This window comes from Bidens hawaiensis, unplaced genomic scaffold, assembly GCF_021521415.1.
Source record: "Bidens hawaiensis isolate Kalapana, Puna unplaced genomic scaffold, B.hawaiensis_p1.1 tig00051291_1, whole genome shotgun sequence".
Classification (NCBI taxonomy): Eukaryota; Viridiplantae; Streptophyta; class Magnoliopsida; order Asterales; family Asteraceae; genus Bidens; species Bidens hawaiensis.
In genome coordinates this window covers 89,875-112,263 of record NW_027499182.1, presented here as the reverse complement: position 1 = coordinate 112,263, position 22,389 = coordinate 89,875, and the positions used below count along the sequence as shown (strand labels likewise).

Genomic DNA, 22,389 nt, shown 5'->3' with positions numbered 1-22,389 from the left:
ATCAAGCACCAACCAAAACAGCCCCGAGCCTCAAAAATTAATTTTCCCACAGCCCTTAAACCCTCCCCGGGCTATACAAACTGATTCGGCCAGTCATCCGGTCGTTTAACGCATCAAACTCAACAATTGCCAATCCTACACCCGATAAACCCTAGTTTTCGAATAAAATCGATTGACCAGCCTAAACACCTCCATTGGCCATAAATTATAATATGATGTAAGTGACATACCTAAGAAGATGACGAAGCAGGAACTTCAATTATAACAGCCCCGAAAGATGCGAGAAAGGGCAGCTACCGGTTAAGCCTAAAACGAACTTATCGATCAATAACGAATATAACATGCAGATTTTAGCATGCAAAGATGTATTTTATTACATAGGAAAACCATGGAATTAAATTATTAAAATTTTACCAGTGTTGCATAAATATCTTATGTTTATAAAAATATTTTTATTATATTTTTCTAGTGGACCCAAAAATCATAAAAATTCTTCCAACACAGAAAGATATGTGCAGCTATTTCAGCGCGCAACAAAATGGTTTTATTTTTATAAAATTCATTACCAAACCAAATTAAACGATTCCAATTGGGTTTAATTCTTTAATCAAATTATTAAGTTGCAGAAGTGGAACAAACTAATTTGGAATTGTTGAAAAAGAGTTATGATGTCGAGAAGACAGACCAGAATCCGACATCCCGCATCATCTTTGACACTCGATTTTATAAAATCATAAAAACCGTTCAAATCTCGTCCAAAAATTACGTATTATACCTTTCTGGAAACTAGACTCGAAGTAGAACATCATGGAATCAAGAATCGATCAAAAAATGTGGATTAACATCGTGTTACAGACCCTACAATAAACGTATATGAATCTGTCAGCAAACTGTTATCATCAAAACTCAATCTTAACGACCAATAAGCGCGTTAATATGATCAATTAAGGTGTAAAAGACATGGGGAATCATAAAACCGACCTTGAATTGAAGTTTGGCACTTGGAATTGGCTGCCAAAAAAACGAAAATGGATGGCCTAGCTGCTGCCTCTTGCGCCGATCGGACAAGTGAAAAGGGGCTAGGGTTTTTTTATTATAATATAAAATATTACACTCTAGTCCCTTGAGTTGGAAAAATGTAGCAAGTTGGGTGAATAGTTAAGTGAGAAACGTTTACGAGATTGGCTAGGAGCTCTCGGAAGAAAGCTGGGTCAAGCCCGAAGGTGTACGTAACACTACAAGGCTAAATCTTTTGTCGGAAATTAACGGGCGTTACAACATGTAATGCATATTAAAGAGTTGTTGAAAAGTAAAAATATAATAAGAATATGAATGATAAAATCTGAATTTTTCAAGAACAATAAATGTTCTAACTCATTGGAAAATGACATATTAAATAGAGGTTTAAGTGCATGACAAAGCAATGATAAGGAAAAATTAATGCATGTTTATAATTAATAAAAATACAATTATACGCTATATTTATACAATCTGAAAATTTTATATATATATATATGTTATAAAAATTATATTTTTGTATAAAATATGATTTACATGCTTTATTTGATTCGAAACGAGTATCGGTTGCTTAACTATTCGAAAAATCGGCTTTTTAACGCAAACCGACAAGGATTTTAAGAGTTGAAACAAAACAGCCCCAAAAACCCAAAATATTATATATATTACACAACATATCAAGTGTAATAAGGCCAAGATGGTAAGACTTGGCAATAAGCGATTCGCGTCGCGAAAACGACGCGAAAAACGTTAAAAACGCTCGTTTTGTTAATAATTGAACAAAAACGACCAAAAAAATACATTTTTACAAGCTAACTTGTAATATATATATATATATATATATATATATACACTAACCATGAAGACTAAGATTTTGCTTAAAAATATTGAAACATAATAAAAACATTAACCGACTTAACGTTTACGAAAAACCGGCTAAATCGGTAAAATATCTTATGTGCAAAAATTAATGCTAAGTACAGTAGAAACTCTATAAAATAATACACTTGGGACCACTAAAATTTATTAATTAAAAGAGTTATTAATTAATCGATAAATTAATAATTATTAATTTATATATTAATTAATATTTTATTAATTTATAGTAGAATACTTAGTTTACAAACACCTTTCAAGCTTCCACTTAATTATTGTATACAATGCATGTATATCAAATGAACAGCCCAATTTGAAAGAAACTTTCAATCTCCCACCTTATTATGCTTCTTGTGTTTAATGTATCACTTTATGGACATTAAAAATATTTTCTATATAAATACAAGATCAAAATAGGTTAACACAAACAAATCATACACACAACATGGCTTCCCATCTTAAAGGTGTGAAAAAACAACAATGACAGACGAGATTCGAAGAGCATTATGCAAGCACAACAAGGATAATCCAAGTCTCACTCAAAAGCAATTGCAAGAATGGGTTCATAGTAACTATGGTTTGCAGGTGAGTCAAGCGACAATATCGAATACAGTTAAGCGGTCTTTAGAGTATCTCTCACTTGCTCCCGAAAGAGGCGATGTTAAGCGACACAAACCGGAAAAATTTCCTGACCTAGAAAAATCTCTCTATGAATGGATTCTTTAATATCAAGAACATGTGAATATGACAGGTGAACTAATCATCGAGAAGGCGAAAAAGTTCATGAAAGATATGTATCCAGTGGATACTCCAGACTTTACTTTTTCTATTGGTTGGCTTGGAAAGTTCAAAACAAGATATGGAATTAAAAATTTCCGGCGTTTTGGAGAGAGTGGATATGTTGAAGTGGAGGGCATGGAAGACAAATTAAAATCCATAAGAGACAAAGTTGATCAGTTTGAAATGAAAGACATCTTTAATATGGATGAAACAGGTTTGTTTTTTTATTATTTTATTTTATATTTTGTACTTTAGTGATGTAATTATTTACATGTTTTGATCTTAAACAGGTTTGTTTTTTAGACTTCAACCGGATCATTCCCTTGCAACAATGCAGCTTGAAGGGAAAAAACAAGACAAGGAAAGACTAACTGTTGCTATTTGCTGTAATAAGGACGGTTCGGAAAAACTTCCTTTATGGATTATTGGGAAATATGCTAAACCAAGGTGCTTCAAGAATGTAAACTTGAACAGTCTGAACTGTGAGTACCGTGCTAACAAACGAGCTTGGATGACCGGTGTGTTATTTGAAGAATATATTCGCCAACTTGATAAAAAAATGGTTGGAAGAAAAATTCTCTTGATTGTGGATAATTGCCCTGCTCATCCAAAAATTATTGAAGGATTACGAAATGTTGAATTATTTTTTTGCCACCAAACACAACTTCAAAAATTCAAGCTTGTGACGCGGGGATCATACGAGCTTTTAAGATGCATTATCGTCGTCGATTTTATAGAAGTCTTTTGGAGGGTCATGAATTAGGGGTTCCAAATCCAGCAAAAATAAATGTGTTAGATGCAATGAATCTTGCAATTTCAGCATGGACTATGGATGTTCGTGCAAATACAATTGCGAACTGCTTTCGTCATTGTAAACTTCGATCAACAGATAACATGACTTTTGAGAACTCAGATGAAGGTGGTGAAAGCACTCAAGAACTCCAGAATTTGATCAAAGAGTTGGGTTATCGCAATGCAATGGATTTCGAAGATGTTCTGACTCACCCAGAAGAAAATGTAGTTGCACAGTTGTTGACTGATGAAGAAATTATTGAAAGCGTTATTGGAATTAATAAAGATGATATCGATGAAGAAGATGATGAAAGTTCTACAGTGGAGCCCCCTTCGCGAAACGAAGCTATTAAAGCGGCAATCACATTGAACAATTTCTTGTTGAGCTATGAGAAAACAACACCAGAAGTTCTTACCATGCTAAGGAAAATTAGAGACGAGATTCAAGGGCAAATTGATTTCAACAAAAAACAAAAGACAATTGAGTCATTTTTCAAGAAACCTTCATAAATCATTCATGTAATATGCTACATATAAGGAATTATTAATTTATATTTTCTATGGGGTCTAAAGAAATTATCAAAAATGTATTATCTTATAATTTTAGCGAATTATTAATTTAGCACCCTACCCCGAGTCGGGACCGGAAAAAAATATTAACTTAGAAAGTTTATTAAATAATCGAGTATTAATTTATTGAGTTTCTACTGTATATTTAAGTGTATGTGATAATGTAGAGACATATGCATATATATTTTCCTATATATATACAAATAAATGTGCTTGCAAATATAGATATATATATATATATATATATATATATATATATATATATGAACATTTATAAATACTTGTGATGTGTGTGTTTGAGTGAAAATAAATGAACTAAAAATTATAAATAAATAAAACTTGTTGAAACTAAAGAGCTAGCGTTACACTTAAGTTGGAAGAACAACTTAAGAACTTTTTCAAATAAATTATTAAAAATGTGTACTAAATGAATAGGACACGAGAAGTGAACAAAACCAACAAATAACAGTCAAGGTGAGTTTCTCATAAATCCCCACTGTTTTAACACATTTAAATGATTTTATAAATGTTTTGGGGGAAAACACGTTTGGATCAAAACGCGTTTTATTTTGACAACTGTGGTATTGGAATGACTTTAAATTTGACCGATATGGTCGGGCTGCGGAGAACATAAATCGAGATCATTTTTCATAGCCTTATAATCATTAACTGTTAAACAGGTATAGAAATATTGATAGATCTATCGGGGTGACGCCCTATCATCACCGGTCGCGTCGGTGGGGTAAGTGATAAATATTTCGATTATTGTACGCTTTGATTATAGATTTAAGGGAGTCATACATTTGTTTTATTCCTAGCTATAAAATGTTGAATTTTATGCACTTTCACTTCTATAGCGTAAGGGGGGGCCAAATAGTCTCTCGTGGTAAAGCGAGGACCAGTGTGAAAGACTTGAATAATTTTCGTGTGTAAAATGAAAGTGGACCTTAGCCAATTAAAGGCAATGCAATAAATTGAGAATGTTGGTCATGTGTGGACCAAGTGGTATAAGCCGATAAATAATAATAGGTAAAGTTTTTATTAAATTGGGAACTCACCAACCATTGTGTTGACGTATATTTTAAACGTGTTTTTAGGTAAAGGAAAACAGGGAGCTTCGTGAAGGAGATTTGGGGAAAATAGGGATGAATCTATATCCCAATAGTTGGACATAAAAATGTTAAATAATATGTACTCTGATAACTTAAACTCGTGTTTTAAATTAACAAATGTCCAACTTGTATATTTATGGATGTGTGTGTTTAAATATTGTGTGGCTAATCAGCGTCTGTCACTGCCCGAAACATCGTAATTAAGTATTCCGCTGCTGAACTAAGCTAAATTAAGCTAAGTTAAGTTTTCGGGGTGTGACAGAAGTTGGTATCAGAGCCAACGGTTATAGTGAATTAGGAATTTTCGGTGGGAAAATTTCTAAACTATAACTAAAATATTTAAACACAACAATAATTTTCCCCGCTTCACGAAGTCGAGAAAAATAAATAATAAATTATATAATTATATGTTGCATGATTACTTAGTATAAATTTTCTAATCTTATATTTCAGATGCCTCATGCCTTTATTGACCTCACTGATATAGACAGCGAGGAAAGGGACATACCCTCCCCGCCGTCGGAACCTTTGACCCTAGTGGAGTAGCAATTAGTGGAAGCAAAAGCTGCCTTGCGAAGCTTCATCAAACCACCCCCACCCAGGGAATTCTCCACATATGCTCACGTGAGCATTACGAGCGCGGGTTCGCATTGTGGGTGGATTGATGATGACGAGCCTTCCCCTTCCGAAATAGGTAGGATATCGGTCCCTCTGCCTCCGTCTAGCCAGTTTAGGAGGGCCGTTACAGGAGCAGGTGTCTCCTACTAGGAGACCGACACACTAGAGGCTTGGATCACTGCCTCGGAAGAGGCCATGGCGGCTATGATTGCCGTGGAGACCGCTAGGGCAGCAGTTGAGGCCTCTACACCTACTAGTGCTCCACCCCATGTGACCCTACCACCTGTACTGGCCCTACCCACACTCACTCGACCTACTACGCTGGCCGCTACTACTCCCGCACCACCACCAACCACAACCCTTTCCCCCGCTCGAGTGACACCTAAGCCATTAAAGGTGTACACTTGGAGAGGGAAACAGACCGCGAAAGGCGGTGTTGACTCTTTATCTATTGGTGGGACTCCACCAAAGATAAAGAGGGTGTAGTGGATGGACCGGTGCGCTGCCTGCAACCAGAAGATAGGCCCCAATCGGGATAAGGTGACCTCACAGGACTCTGCCATTAACCATCTTGATGGTCGTGTGTCCCATCTGGAAACGACAAAGATTTTTACTATTCATACGATCTCCGGGGCTTTGCAGAGGTTGGATCGGTTCGAGGCTCACATGGACCACTTTCGTCGTATATTGGGATTACCACCCCACCGCTGGGTCCTCAGTGAGTGCTGAGGTTATGGAAGTTAGAAGGCCATAGGGATGATGATGCTAATGATGATGATGGGGTGAAGATTGTTTAGATGCTTTTATATTTTATTTCTGTATGTTCATAGGCACTTTCGGCCTATTTGTCTTAGAATGTTTTGAGACTTTTGGGATACTGTGTGTTCCGGTCCTACATTTTGGTAATGATGCTATGAAAAGTTTCCTTTATAAATTGTGATGTGTGCATGATTATTTTATTAATTAATGAATTATTACTTGCAAAGCTTATTATCAAAACTAATATTTCTCTATTATACCTAAAAAGAAGATGCCACCAAGGACCAGGCAAAGCACAGCTCGAGGAACAGGTTTACCCAACTCACCAGAGGAACTAGCCTAGTTAATTGCCCAACATGTTAACGCAGCTGAACGTTAACCAAGGACAAGGCATGGGAAACGGAATCGGGAACGGTACCCCGAATGGAACCGGTACTGGAACTGTTACGGGTAACCCCTCAGGTAGAAAAAGGATTGAAATAATTTTTTAATTGATTCAAACTGTTATTAGTTTAATAATGAGTAATGGTTAAGAAAACTATGCAACAGGGAGTCAGGTGCTCGGATGTACCTACAAAACATTTCAGGAGTGCAACCCTAAACCTTTTTTAGGAGCTGAAGGGCCTTTAGAGATAGTAAGATGGATCGAAAAGATGGAATCCGTGATGAAGATTAGAAACTATTCACCAGCAGAAACAGTTAAGTACGGTGTTTGTTCGTTCCAAGACGAAGCACTGGACCATAACATGGGAGAAGAAGCAGCGTATAGTCTGTCTTGGGAGCAGTTAAAGGAATTGTTGTTGCAAGAATATTGCCCTAGAAATGAATTCCAGAAGATTGAGTATGATTTCTGGAATTTAACCATGGAGGGAGCTGACATTAACACGTACACGTCACGATTTAATGCGCTCGCGAGATTGGTGCCCGTTTGGTTACTCCGTAATGTGTTCGGATCGAGAGATACATCTGGGATTGGCACCTGAAATTAGAGGAATGGTGACCTCCTCTAAACCTGATACGATTCAGTCGGATCGCGCTTTGGCAAAAACCCTCACAGACGACGCGGTACGTAAGGGTATTCTGGTCATAAAGGGTGACGGGAAGAAACTGACCAAAGATGGACCCGAACTGGAGAAAAAGATTATTAATACCGGAGAAAACAAAAGGAAGTGGTTCGTTAAATCGGGAGGTCAATTCAAGAAGGGAAGAAATCAGGGATCAGGTTGCTATTTACTGCTAACTCCATAAACTTTAACCAAACTCCCCGATGCAACACTTGTGGCAGAAATCATATTGGCATATGTAGGAAGTGTATTAAGTGTAACCAGTTTGGACACTTAATCCAGGATTGTCGAGACTACCCTGTGGGACAAGGTGTGAGGAAATGTTTTGAATTTGGGATCGAAGGGCATTACAGGAATGAATGTCCAAGACTAAGAGGGCAGGTGCCCAAAGACAAGGCATTTGAGATGAACGCAAGAAAGGCTCGTAAGGACCACTATGCATATGTTCTTTTCGATACGGGTGCTGATTTGAGTTTTGTCTCTAAACAATTTGAATCATTACTTAACATTAAACCCAGTAAAGTAGAAAACAAATACTCCATAGAATTAGCCGACGGAAAACTTATCAAAACTGGAGAAATTATTCGCAATTGTTCTATTCAATTGAAGAATCAAAAATTTAAAATTGACCTTTTACCAGTTGAATTGGGTAGCTTTGACATCATGGTGGGAACAGACTGCTTGTCGAAAAATCAGGCAGAAATCATTTGCTTCGAGAAACTAGTCCGCATGCCCCTACCGAATAGGGAGATCCTATCAATCCATGGTGATCGAAGTAACTCAAATGTAAAATTTGTTAATGTAATGAAAGCCCGAAAGATGTTGAGAAAAGGATACCCCGCATTCCTAGTTAATGTAGTTAACACCAAAGCTGAGGAACGTAAACTTGAAGATATTCTTGTAGTTTGAGATTTTCCAGAAGTTTTTCCAGAAGACTTGCCCGGTCTACCCCTAGAAAGACAAGTCAAGTTCAGGATAGACCTTGTTCAAGATGCAACACCGGTAGCCAAATTTCCGTATAGATTAGCACCGTAAGAAATGCAAGAACTATCTACTCAACTTCAAGAGTTACTGGATAAAGGCTTTATTAGATCTAGCTTCTCACCTTGGGGAGCCCCAGTTCTGTCCGTCAAAAAGAAAGACGGGTCGTTCCGAATGTGTATTGATTACCGAGAGCTGAACAAACTAACCACTAAGAATCGGTACCCACTACCGAGGATTGATGATCTATTTGATCAGTTGCAAGGTTCCAGTTACTATTCGAAAATTGACTTACGTTCCGGATATCATCAACTTAGAGTAGCAAAGGAAGATGTCTTTAAAACCGCATTCCGAGCTCGTTATGGCCACTACAAATTTCTAGTTATGCCGCTCGGATTGACTAATGCCCCTGCTGTATTCATGGACTTGATGAACAGAGTCTGCAAGCCATATTTGGATAAATTCGTGATAGTGTTTATCGACGACATACTTATCTATTCACGAACGAAGGAAGATCATGAGCAGCATTTAAAATTAATTCTCGAGCTGCTTAAGAAAGAAACGTTGTATGCAAAATTTTCGAAATGCGAATTCTGGATCCAAGAGGTTCACTTCCTCGGACACGTGGTCAATGAGAAAGGAATACACGTTGATTCTTCAAAGATCGAAGCCATTAAGAATTGGGAAACACCAAAGTCTCCAACTGAAGTAAGCCAATTCTTAGGTCTAGCTGGGTATTATAGGAGATTCATCGAGAATTTCTCATCAATAGCGCAACCATTGACGCTATTAACCCAGAAGGATAAAACATATGAATGGACGGAAAAGCAAGAGGAAGCATTTCAATTGCTTAAACAAAAGTTTTGTAGTGCACCTATCCTATCACTCCCAGAGGGAACAGATGGATTCGTTATTTTCTATGACGCTTCACGGTTAGGTCTTGGATGTGTACTCATGCAGAAAGATAAGGTGATAGCCTACGCTTCACGACAACATAAGATACATGAGAAGAATTACACGACCCATGACTTAGAACTTGGAGCGGTTGTCTTCGCATTAAAAATATGGAGACATTATCTTTATGGCACTAAATGCACAATCTACACTGATCACAAAAGCCTTCAGCACATCTTCGATCAGAAAGATCTTAATATGAGACAAAGTCGATGGATTGAGCTACTTAATGATTATGACTACGACATTCGCTACCACCTAGGAAAGGCAAATGTTGTAGCAAACGCGTTAAGTAGAAAAGAAAGAGAAAGACCATTACACGTTCGAGCGCTAGGTCTAACCACACAGACGTGGTCTTACCGATAAGATACGTGACGCACAACACGAGGCTTTAAAACCTTGATTCATAAGAGCTGAAAGGTTGAGAGGCCTAGAATGCGAATTTGTCACCAAATCTGATGGTACGTATTATCTCATCGATCGAGTTTGGGTACCTGGATATGGGAACTTGAAAAAATTAGTTCTGGACGAAGCACACAAGTCTAGATATTCAATTCACCCAGGTTCGACAAAAATGTATAAAGACCTCCAAGAGTGTTACTGGTGGCCTAACATGAAAGGAGACATAGCCATTTATGTCAAAATGTCTGACATGTTCTAAAGTTAAAGCTGAACATCAGAGGCCAGCTAGATTACCCCAACAACTCGAAATTCCTCAATGGAAATGGGACAATATCACAATGGATTTTATAACCAAATTGCCACCAACACCCAACAAGCACGACGCTATATGGGTAATCGTCGATCGTTTGACCAAATCCGCTCATTTCATCCCAATCAGACAAAAAGATAATTTGGAGAAATTAACTAGGATTTATCTCAAAGAAATCATCGCCAAGCATGGCATTCCTATGTCAATCATTTTAGACAGGGACGGTCGCTTCGTCTCTCTGTTCTGGCAATCTCTTCATGAATCTCTAGGAACACGTTCAGATATGAGCATCGCTTATCACCCTCAGACTGACGGTCAAAGTGAATGAATAATTCAGACCCTGGAAGACATGTTGTGGGCATGTGTTCTCGATTTCGGCAAAAATTGGGATACTCACCTACCCTTGGCAGAGTTTTCCTACAATAACAGCTACCACTCAAGTATTAAAGCAGCGTCGTTCGAACATCTTTTACTCACCTACCCTTGGCAGAGTAATAACAGTTAATGTACAATATATTATATTGTTCTAACATCTTTTACAAACTAAGTGATACATTCAAAACTAGCTCTTTAATTACTTTACTTCTAACTAAAATGCTCACTGCATCGATCACAATCCAACAAGTAACACATAATCAATCTACTCCACCTTCCTGAAAAGCATGTTTAAAGAAAAGGTCAACTACTAACAGTTGGTGAGTTTCTTAAGTTTTAACGAAATCAGCTCTGCGTACCACACAATCGTAATTTGCATGTATGCGCGTATATAAAAATTGTATTTACGTTTGTATATATGTACAGCTGTGTCTCTGTTTGTACATATGCTGAATATAAGTTTATAATATAAATTCGAAATTACGATAAAATCGTGATTGTTTGTTCATACTACGTGTTTCCAATTTCCGTGTTTAATCAACCACTGTGGACCCCCTTCCTCCCACAACAGTTCCACATAAAATCAACCATTGTGGCCCCCCTTCCATCCACAACAGTTCCGCTGCGCAACATCAACAACTGTGGCCCTCCCTTCCGCCCACAACGGTTGCACGTGAATTCCAAAATTACACAGTGTACACACAAATAATTAGTATTTTCTACAGATAGTATTTCCTACACCTATTCACATAGCATGTATATAGACACATATACACATATAGTATTTATCACGTATTACCAAACACTGTGGCTCCCCTTCCGCCCACAATATCCTCGTGGCCTCCACTACCCACGTTATCCCCATGGTCGTTATAGACCACGTTATCCCCATGGCCGTTACAGACCACGCTATTTCCCATGGCCGTTACAGACCACATTATTTCCCATGGTCGTTACAAACCACGTTATTCACCCATGGTCGTTACAGACCACATTATTCACCCGTGGCCATTACAGACCACGTTATTCGCCCATGGCCATTACAAACCACGTTATTCTCTCAACCTGTTATGTTTAACAGTACACAGCGTATTTGTATAAACGTGTTGTCACGTGTAATTTCATTATGTTTTGGTATTCGTAACATGTCCACTTAATTTATCATTCAACAATACTATTCACCAATCATTCGCACGTAATCAATCGCTATGTTTGTAGGGACTTTTGTATGTAAACGTTCAGGAGATTTATATCCTGAACCATTTCCAGATAGATAATGTATGTAACTATGATTTTCACCCCAAAAGTTCATAAACAGTTTGAAAAGAGGGGTCATGAAACTCACAGTTTTATAGGCACTCAGGTCAGCTCAGGGTTCGTTTCCCTTTCTATCACTTAGTCCCTATAGTCAATTTTATAATAATATTAATATTTTAATATTATTATAATCTTTATACTAAGCTGGGCTATATAGCTAGTCTAGGTGTGGCTGTAACACCCAGAAAGTGTCTATAGGCTTAGATTGTGATGTTGTTTAATGTCTAATGTTTAAAATCGAACTTGGCTCAGTTTCCCCGTTTTACCAGCTGGGCCAAGTTGCTTGTTTACACGTTTGGAAAACAGTTATGGGGATGTAAACTTGGGTAGACGCGTTGGTCGATAAAATAATTAAGTTATAAAGAAAGATCACAATTCTGAGGTCTGGATTCGCTACGAGACTCGTTTCCGTTTATTCAGTTTAATTTGGAGAAAAACGGGCACAATCTATCCAAATTGTCCGAATTTCTCACAAAAAGTTCGTTTTAACATGATTAATACGAAAATATGCTTTTTGATTGTTTTTGATGTTCTGGTATTCCAACAGGTTCGTTAATCACGAACTTGCCGGTTTTTGTTAATATTGAATTTGTTTAATATTCAAATTAGCATAATTAATTATTCGTTAATCCTTAGATCCTGAAAATTTAGAAACTTATCAAAAAAAATATGTAGATTTTTATAAAAATATTTATGGAATTATTTACTGATTTATAAATTTATAAAAAATTATTTTATATGCTATATTTAACCCGAAAATCGTCCGTTTATTCCAAATGATTTTTGAAAAATCCGCCAAAATTCCTGAGTGATCAAAACACTTCCCAAAATAACCTGTAGAATTTCCGAAAGCTAACAATCTTTCAAAACCCAATTTTCAAGCCAAAATCGAGTATAAAAATCCGAATAAACGCAAATGCACCAAACATACCTAGGTTTTTCCAAATGACCCCAAATTTTATATGTGATGATAATATATCAAATCTGAGTTCTCTAAGAAATTTCATAATTTTTCAAGCATTTTAACTATTTTTCCCATATAAACGCTCTAATTCGGTAATAAATTCGCCAAATATTCTCGGATGGTCAAAAAATTACCAAATTTGAACAGGGACTCAATGATGTGTTCCCTTAAAAAAATGTCCCTGAAAAATTTTATAGCCTAACAATATGCACATCACAATCGAATCCTAAACAGCCCGTAATCGAGTAAATCGGTATTACCTTTGCGGTTTTGGTTCGTTTTCTCTTTCTTAATCAAGTTTCCAGGTTCTTGTGCTTCTATGTAAGCTATGTACAGGTCTAATATCACAAACCAAGCATGTATCATCAACCAAACAGCCTTGAAACTTAGGGTTTCGGTTAGGGTTCTAAACCGAACTTTTGAACCGTAAAAATTTCGTTTAAACCCTCTAATCCGTGTTTATGGCAAAAAAAAAACTATTCAAACTAGGTTCCTAACCATGTTTAGGATCAAAACATGTTTTTGAACAATTTTTATGGATTTTGCATGGTTAGAAGTGATTTTTGATAATCAAACTATGTTTTTATGTTTTTATACATGGTTAAACAAGTTAAAAAGTGATTAAAATGATCAACTTACCTAAGGTTTTGATAAGCTTTGATAAGGGCAGCAACAAGGCTTCCAGAAATGGCATGAAGGTTTTGAGAAATATCAAACTTCTCATAATATAAAAAGGAAAACCAAGGGGGGAGTTTTACCCCTTTAGCGTCCGGAAAGAAAAAAAAACCACATGGTCCATTTTGTTCCATTTTTTTCTTGATTTGCGTGCCTAAACGTGAATTCCCGAGTCCAAATTTATTTCGGTTTCGGTTTTTGCGCGAAAAATATATCGGGTACGACAAGCAGCGCGAAAATGAGTGTTTTTCGGCTATTTTTATGTAAATTTATAAAAACATAGTATTTTTTTGTAAAAATCGAAAATATTTTTGCAGATCACTTAAAACCTTTCAAATAAGTGTTTGGTAAGTCTTTTTCGGCTTAACGGATGATACAATGCTTGGTTTGTAACTATCTTTCGCGTTTAAATCTATAACAGGTAGTTAAACAAGCATGTTTTCATTTAACTCCTTTGCTATCGAACTAAGGCCATAATACTAATGTATTAGCTTATATTAAACGTATATCACTTATAGATAGCCTCTCGGGATATCCGGGTCATAACCAGACCCGTTCGGTTATTCGTTCGTTCGTTACGCAATAAGCGGTTAAACGCTTATTTGATTTTGTAAGTACTAAGGTGTATCCGGTTTTGTCACGAATGTCACAAAAGAGGTAAGCTCAGCCCTCGATATGTTGGTCCCTTTAAAGTGATTGATCGAATAGGTCCCATTGCATATCAATTGGAGTTACCCCAAGAACTCAGTGGATTACACGATGTGTTCCATGTGTCAAATCTGAATAAATGCCTATCAGATGAATCCTTAATCATCTCCGTTGATGACGTCCGTGTAGATGATAAGCTTCGATTTTTCGAAGAACCTGTCAAGGTTATGGATTGGAAAATCCAAAGCTTAGGCGAAACTGAATCAAGCTGGTTAAAGTTCGATGGAATTCTAGGCTAGGCCCGGAATTCACTTGGGAACGCCAAGACCAAATGAAAAGAAAGTACCCTCACCTGTTTCCCGTTGAATCCGACTCTAGTGCAACCCCCTAAATTTCGGGACAAAATTTCCTAAATGAGGGGAGAATGTTATACCCGGTCTTTCTAAGTCTAATTAAGCACTAATGTAATAAGGGTTTACCTTGTAATGCAATATTATGAGTAATAATAACATCAATATTTTAGTCCAAGAACTCCAAAAATATGTGTGTTGTATTTTATTATGTCCAAAAAGTTCCTTTTTGGCATATAGTGAATACTGTGTAAGTGAGGCACGGGCAGCAACCCGGGTTAGGCTAACAGTCCAAATAAATTCCCAATGGGTTGGGAATGACTTAAAATAATATGAGTAAAGAGAAAATATTAATGTTAGGACATAAACATAATTCTAGAAGGTTCGGTTCACAAAGACGGAACAGTAAGTGAACAAAAGCCGGTACCGAACACCGTAAGGACCCGAAACCAACCAACACTAAAAATTTACATCTTTATATATGAGGAATTCGAATATGTAGTTGGTTTTGCATATAAATAAGCCTAACTTGTTAAAAATTATTAATTATAACAAAGTAAGGTTACTATACAAACTATTATAACTTAATTAATATATAAATACTACCAACCCCCCACCCCCCCTAGCTGTCCACCACCACCACCTAAACCCTAGCTTTGATATGTTGGAGTCTTGGGAGCTTTCCAAGTAACCTACACACATGCATTTAAGTGTCACATAACTTCTATTAATCATACCATCACTTCCCCATACCACTCCATTCCCCAACACAAACCACCACCCACTCCTCCTCCCTCTCCCTCTCTCTCGGCCGAACCCACACACACACACTCTTTCTTTCTTATTTACACTACACCATTCAAATCATACCAAAAACCCTAAGTTTAAACCCAAGAAGATGAAGTAGGAGAATAATAGGAAGGATTGAAGCATAAACAACCATTTAGAGCCACCAATATAACTCTCTTTCATCTCTCTTCTAAACCCTAGGGTAAAAATCCGAACCCTAACCTTGTTCCTCAAGATTTGGATGCAAAACATTGTTCTTGCACCTTGAAAGGGTTCACACAAGCTACTAAACCCCAAACTTAGGTGAAAATGGAAGATTGAAACCCTAGAGTATATGCATATGCATGAAACCATGGGTGTTTGTGTGTGTATGTGGAACCCAAAACCCAAATGCACATGCAAACACACATGCATACCAATCCATTTTCTTCTTGGTTAAACCCGGTTTAGTGATTTAATGGCATAAAGGACTTGAAAATGGAACTAAAAATGGAATAGGGTTGAGATATAGCGAGAGGGCCGTGAGGTAGAGAGAGAGTATGTATGTATGCATGTATGTATGTTTATGAATGTGTATATGTATTGCATGCATGTATGTATCATAATGACTATTATTGATCTCACGCATAAGAAACTACAACATAAACATGGATCTTAAAAATGGATTAATGTCGCCAATACCTTAATAAAAGAGTCACTTAGAATTATACAAAACTACATTGAAACAACTAATATACTCATGTTACACAACATCATAGTTTACTAGCATGCATTATACATGTAATGCATATTAAAGAGTTGTTGAAAAGTAAAAATATAATAAGTATATGAATGATAAAATCTGAATTTTTCAAGAACAATAAATGTTCTAACTCAATAGAAAATGACATATTAAATAGAGGTTTAAATGCATGACAAAAGGAATGATAAGGAAAAATTAATGCATGTTTATAATTAAAAAAAATACAATTATAAGCTATAATTATACAATCTGAAAATTTTATATATATATATATATATATATATGTTATAAAAATTATATTTTTGTATAAAATATTATTTACATGCTTTATTTGATTCGAAAAGAGCATCGGTTGCTTAACTATTCGAAAAATCGGCTTTTTAACGCAAACCGACAAGGATTTTAAGAGTTGAAACAAAACAGCCCCAAAAACCCAAAATCTTATATATATTACACAACATATCAAGTGTAATAAGGCCAAGATGGTAAGACTTGGCAAGAAGTGATTCGCGTCGCGAAAACGACCCGAAAAACGCTAAAAACGCTCGTTTTGTTAATAATTGAACAAAAACGACAAAAAATACATTTTTACAAGCTAACTTGTAATATATATATATATACACTCTAACCATGAAGACTACGGTTTCGCTTAAAAATATTGAAACATAATAAAAATATTAACCGACTTAACGTTTAACGAAAAACCGGCTAAATCGGTAAAATATCTTATGTGCAAAAATTAATGCTAAGTATATTTAAGTTTATGTGATAATGTAGAGACATATGCATATATATTTTCCTATATATATATACATATAAATGTGCTTGCATATATATATATATATATATATGAACATTTATAAATACTTGTGATGTGTGTGCTTGAGTGAAAGTAAATGAACTAAAAATTATAAATAAATAAAACTTGTTGAAACTAAAGAGCTAGTGTGAACACTTAAGTTGGAAGAACAACTTAAGAACTTTTTTAAATAAATTATTAAAAATGTGTACTAAATGAATAGGACAGGAGAAGGGAACAAAACCAACAAATAACAGTCAAGGCGAGTTTCTCATAAATCCCCACTGTTTTAACACATTTAAATGATTTTATAAATGTTTTGGGGGGAAACACGTTTGGGTCAAAACGCGTTTTATTTTGCCAACTGTGGTATTGGAATGACTTTAAATTTGACCAATATGGTGGGGCTGCCGAGGACATAAATCGAGATCATTTTTCACAGCCTTATAATCATTAACTATTAAACAGACATAGAAATATTGATAGATCTATCGGGGTGATGCCCTATTATAACCGGTCGCGCCGGTGGGGTAAGTGATAAATATTTCGATTACTATACGCTTTAATTATAGATTTAAGGAAGTCATACATTTGTTATATTCCTAGCTAGTCTATAACTATCACACTTGTTAAATAAAATGTTGAATTTTATGCACTTTCGCTTCTCTAGCGTAAGGGGGGCCAAATGGTCTCTCGTGGTAAATCGAGGACCAGTGTGAAAGACTTGAATAATTTCGTGGGTAAAATAAAAGTGGACCTTGGCCAATTAAAGGCAAAGCAATATATTGAGAATGTTGGTCACGTGTGGACCAAGTGGCATAAGCCGATAAATAATAATTGGTAAAGTTTTTATTAAATTGGGAACTCACCAACCATTGTGTTGACGTATATTTTAAACGTGTTTTCAGGTAAAGGAAAACAGGGAGTTTCGTGAAGGAGATTTGGGGAAAATAGGGATGAATCTACATCCCGATAGTTGGACATAAAAATGTTAAATAATATGTACTCTGATAACTTAAACTCATGTTTTAAATTAATAAATGTCCAACTTGTATATTTATGGATGTGTGTGTTTAAATATTGTGTGGCTAATCGGCGTTTGTCACCACCCGAAACATCGTAATTAAGTATTCCGCTACTAAACTAAGCTAAATTAAGCTAAGTTAAGTTTTCGGGGTGTGACAATCGGGAGGCAGAGGAAGCCTTCCAAGAACTGAAGAAACACCTATGCAACCTCCCTACAATTTCACCCCTCAACCAGGAGAGACATTGATTCTATACCTATCCCAAACGTCAAAAACAATAAGCTCTGTGCTGATGGTCGAAAGGGGAGAGACGCAGGTACCCATTTACTTCATTAGTCATACAATGAAGGCACCGGAAGAAAGATATTTGCCGGTAGAAAAACTCATATTGGCTTTGATTTACACAGCAAGGAAGCTCCGGAGGTACTTTCAGGCACACGTTGTGTGAATACTCACCGACCAACCTCTACAACAAGTATTATCGAAGCATGAAGTCTCGGTCCGATTAACTAACTGGGCAGTAGAATTGGGGGATCATACACTCGAGTATCAACCGAGTACGGCCATTAAGGGACAGGTCCTGGCCGACTTCTTGGCTAAAACAGAATGGCGAAAGGATAATGATAAGGGGGAAGAACTTGAGGCAGGGAGTAAGGAGAAGACAAAGGAAGGGGAGGAGGAACCTTGGGGGAAACTATACATCGACGGGGCCTCCAATGAAGAGGGAAATGGAGCAGGGCTAATTTTAGTAAGCCCCGAAGGGATAGAGCTAACTTAAGAAATACGGTTGAACTTCCCAAGCATGAACAATGAAGCAGAGTATGAGGCACTTTTGGCTGGCCTCAGAATCGCCAAAGGAATTGGGGTAAGGAAAGTGCAAGCTCATGTCGACTCCCTTCTGGTAGCCAACCAGGTGGGAGGAACCTACGACGCTAGGGACCCAAAAATGAAGGAATACTTGTAAATGACTCAAGGACTGATAAAGGAATTCGATAAAGCAGAAGTAATACACATTCCCAGGGTTTCGAATAAAAAAGAAGATGCTTTGAGCAATCTGGCTGCAGTAACTTTTGATCATTTGGCAAAAGAGGTGAAAGTGGAAACCCCCCAACAACCGTCGGTAACAGAAACTATAGTAACCTGTGTGGGAACCCAAAGGGACAGTTGGATGACTCCCCTCAACGAATACCTTCAGGAGGGGAAACTTCCAGGAAATAAAGAAGAAGAAAGGAAGCTAAGGGTCAAAGTGTTACAGTATGAAATGATTTAAGGAAGTTTATACATGAAGTCCTATTTAGGGCCCTTCCTAAAGTGCATTGACAAGGGGGGAGGCAGAATACGTGGTGAGGGAAATACATGAAGGGATTTGTGGGATGCATATAGGAACCAAAATGGTTGTTGCACAAGTAATGAGAGCTGGGTGCTACTGGCCAGCGATGTTTCTCAGCGATGTTTCTCAGCGCTGTCAAAGAGATACAAAAGTGAGACAATTGCCAAATACACTCCACGATGGGAAGGAAGCCAAAGTCAAGACTGATACCTGTAAGCTCCTCGTGGCCTTTCCAAAAATGGGGGATAGACATAGTGGGACCTTTCCCAGAGAGAACAGGGAAGGTAAAATTTTTAGTAGTGACAAATGATTACTTCACAAAGTGGGTGGAAGCCAAGCCGCTTCGAATTATTACGGGGGAGCAAATTAAGAGGTTCGTGTGGGAAAACATCGTTTGCTGATTTGGATTACCATATGCCATAATCAGTGATAACGGGAAGCAATTTGCAAACAACCCCTTTCGAGAATGGTGCCTCCAATTGAAGATCAAGCAAACGTTTACATCAGTGGCCCATCCCCAAGCCAACGACCAAGTATAAAGGGCAAATCGAAGCGTGGTAGAGGGAATTAAAGCAAGACTGGGAAGATAAAAAGGATCGTGGGTAGAAGAGCTGCCTCGCGTCTTATGGGCACATAGAACAACGCTTAAGACAAGCAATGGGGAAACCCCTTTCAGCCTAACGTACGGGACGGAGGCTATGATATCTGCAAAGATTGGGGCACCAACCCGACGAACCTTACAAGGGGAAAGGGGAGACAAGAAAGATTGGCGGTTGAATCTGAACCTAGCAGAAGAAAGAAGGGAGGAAGCAGCAAGAAGGGAGGTGGAGTACAAAAAAAAGATCGAAAAGTACTATAATGCAAGAGTTAGAGAAGTCAAATTTAGTAAGGGGGATTTGGTGTTAAGAGAAAACGAGGCAAGTAGGAAGGAAGATCAAGGGAAATTGGGGCCTAAATGGGAGGGGCCCTATCAAGATATATGGGCAGGAGACAAAGGGGCCTACCGATTAGTAGATCTGGCAAGGAAGGAGATTCCCAGGACTTGGAACTCCATGCATCTCCGAAAGTACTATGCCTAAAGGCACTAGCAAATGGGCTAGGGATCAAACAAAATAAGGAACCTCTCTGTGAGGAAAGACAAGAAAGTCTAAACTGTATTTTTGTAACCATGATGTATACATGATCCTAATGCAAGAAAGTATTTTGTAAAACTGTATGTATAAGGAAATGAATTTGTCTCAATGAGTATAACACACGAGTCCTTCTCGTAAATACTAAAGCAATACTCCCCGAAAATGGGGTAGGCCTCGCCGGTAGGCTACATGGTTAACCAACAATCAAGCAAAAAAAACGCTAAGGCAAGCAACAAGCATTATCATCCATATCTAAGCATAAACATAAAGAAAGTTCAAATTTGCCCACACAAAGGCAAATAATAGCACCATTGTCTGAAAAACACCCAACAAACCAACACAAAGCATTATTGTTCAAAATAAACCACAACACAAACACTATGGCAAAGGAGAAAGAGGATCAACAACTGAGGCAAAGGCTTGGATGTCCGCAACGAAGATCTTGGGGTCCGACGAAACTTGTGCAATAATGGGGGGGACGTGAGAGGTAAGGGCCACAAAAGCTTCTTGAGCCTGCACCTCTGCAATAGGGGAAAACGAGGGAGCCTCCTGCAGAGAAATACCATGAGAAGAATGTTCATAACCCGCCCGAAGCCCATGTTGAAAACCAGAAGCAAACACCGCCCGGTTAAGATTGTCCAGGACCTCCAAAGTCTCCCTACAGCCTAAAGGCCGGTCATATACCTGCTTGAAACCTTTAGAAACAAGCCACTTCCGATCATCCTCGTGCTTCGAATGACCCCCTGCAGGAGGAAACACTATCCCCTCAGCCACTCAATCTCCTTCGACAAGCCATCAACCTTTTGCTCCTCTTGATTCTTGGCAGCCTCTAACTGCTCCGTAGCGGATTTATGCTCAGAGCGTTCACGATCGAGCAAGTTTTCCAACTCATGAATCCTCACAAAAGGGGGACTCTCTTCAAGCTGCATTAAACACACAAGGCAAAGATAAGAAAAAAGAGAGAAAGAAAAAAAAGAGAGGAAAGAAGGAGAAACAAACCTTTGAGATCTTGGCCTGAGCATCGAGAAGGGAAGATTGAACAACATCAAAATCCTGGGCTAGCTGAATGTTAGTAGTCAATTCAGAGACCTGCTTCTTTCAGGACTCCAGTGCAGCTTTCAACCCAGGAACCTCCAAACTTAGCTCCTCGGCCAAGGTAATTCTCTTTCGCATCTCCCCGACACATCAAATGTAACCCTCAACGGACTTCTTCAAGCTCACAACCTCCTCCTACTATTATGATTCGCAACATTGACATCCACAAACCCTTGACGAAGGGAGGAACCCAACACTAAGGTACGGTACAAGTAAGTACCAAACTCCCCAACTAAGACATCCAGCAGCATGGTTTGTACGTGAACATAATCAACAGGGGGAATGACACATGTCAAGAACTCATGAACAAGATGGGTTGTATTAACAGAGGAATTCACAGTCAGAGACCATTTTGGGACAAAAAGGTCAGCGGGAGGAGGATCACCTGATGAGGGATTCGAAGAAACTTCAGGGGCAATGGGGGTTTTGCCTTTGGGGTCAGCCTCAGTAACAATAGGATCCTTATTCATCAGAACAGGAGCAGCAATAGGGTCGGGAACTGCATCAGAAACCCTGAAAGAAAAATCATCATTAACAACCTCATGAGCAGAAGAGGAGCCTTGAAATGCAGAACCAAGGTAAGTACGCTTGGAGCTACGAAGACGACTCTTCAAGGAAGAGTCAAAAAGGTCAGACGCAACATTCTTGCGTTTTAAGGAATCTTGGGCAGCCACAAATGAAAAGCCAGGGGCATCGGAATCAGAAGAAGCATCAACAATGCGAGCAGTTGGGGTAGAAGCATCAACAGGCACCGGGATAGTAACAAATTCGGCACCCTTCACATGATGCTTTTGAAGAATCTCCATCAAATCCATTTCTACAAAAAAAAAAAAAAAAAAAAAAAAAAAAAACGAAATAACATAACAAAACAATAACAGATGAAGGTTAAAAACGAGGAAGCAAAAGAAAACA

General features: G+C 37.8%; 1 pseudogene; it reads left to right on the top strand.

Annotated features, from left to right (window-relative positions):
• Positions 1-2,269: 2,269 nt before the first annotated feature.
• LOC143598933 (CENP-B homolog protein 2-like) lies at positions 2,270-3,975 on the top strand (annotated as a pseudogene).
• The last annotated feature ends 18,414 nt before the right edge of the window (positions 3,976-22,389 follow it).